Source organism: Megalopta genalis, unplaced genomic scaffold (assembly GCF_051020955.1).
Source record: "Megalopta genalis isolate 19385.01 unplaced genomic scaffold, iyMegGena1_principal scaffold0136, whole genome shotgun sequence".
Taxonomy (NCBI): domain Eukaryota; kingdom Metazoa; phylum Arthropoda; class Insecta; order Hymenoptera; family Halictidae; genus Megalopta; species Megalopta genalis.
Window position 1 is genome coordinate 116,293 of NW_027476205.1, and position 1,208 is coordinate 117,500.

Below are 1,208 nucleotides of genomic sequence, written 5' to 3' on the forward strand. Positions count from 1 at the left end.
CCGTCGTTTTTGGAGGTGATATACTCTCTGTGTTTCTTCGATAGAAGGCTTTTCAATGTTCTATTCGCTCCGACCGTCGAACTTGCAAGAAAACAGTGGTTTTGGATTTGCTCGTACATATATATATGGTTTCGACGGAAATATCTCGTTCTTTAAGGGACAATTATGTCGTTGTACGACGACTCCCGAATCTCCTTCGCGCGCTGGTTGGAGCTCTTCGGGTATCGGCTTGTTCCGAAATATAACACAAAAATGTGGTGGATAGCAAATACACATTATATATATGAGAGAATAAAAGGGAAAAATTACCCTGAACGGTGGATCACTTGGCTCGTGGGTCGATGAAGAACGCAGCTAATTGCGCGTCAACGTGTGAACTGCAGGACACATGAACATCGACATTTCGAACGCACATTGCGGTCCACGGATACAATTCCTGGACCACGCCTGGCTGAGGGTCGTTTACGTACTTATAAACTGCTTGCGTTGATGGCACTTGTTGCCTATATACGTACGAGCGAATGATGGGCGCTTCGTCGGCGTTTGTCGCGGTCCTATGAATATTGAGAAATTTTACGTACGTCTAACAGTCTTCGAGAGAGATGGAAATCGTGTTCGAACTAGCGTGAGTGTGGAAGGCGGTGTCGTGTGTCGTATATGTTTTATATACGTCCGCCCGTCTGAAACACCGCTTCGAAGCGGTGACAAAATCTTTTTCGGGACGATTCGTATCCGTAGAACTATCGAGATTTCACTGGTACATTTTCAACGCGCTCCCGACGTCGCCTGAAATGAAACGAGATGGGTTTAACCCACGAAAGCGTACTACACGAGTCTGTCCTATGTGAAGACTGTGTACAGAGATCGAACGAACGCATGAAAGAAATTGAACGAAAGAACACATAACCCGCAAAAATATAGAGTAGAATTGTGACCGTTGCTTCGAATTTGAATTTATATGTATATATATATATCATAGCCCCAGGGAGTGGAACCTATGAGTGTGGAAGGATGTCTCTTACCGTTATGTTGCCAGAGGAAAAAAAGTCTCTCTCTTCGTACGACACATTTGTGTACGAATTGTATCGATGGCTATATAGATCCGATGTTGCACATATTCTGAGTAAAGAACACCCCACCCGGGTTACCGTCCTAAAACTCTTCTATTGGTGTGGCTATGATGTGTGTGTGTCAACGCAATCGCGAGT

The 1,208-nt window shown here is 44.6% G+C and overlaps 1 non-coding gene across 1 annotated transcript; it reads left to right on the forward strand.

Annotated features, from left to right (window-relative positions):
- Nucleotides 1-306: 306 nt before the first annotated feature.
- Nucleotides 307-461, forward strand: LOC143262446 (5.8S ribosomal RNA). The gene has a single exon (XR_013036254.1). It is a non-coding gene; the product is annotated as a 5.8S ribosomal RNA (ribosomal RNA).
- Nucleotides 462-1,208: the final 747 nt, after the last annotated feature.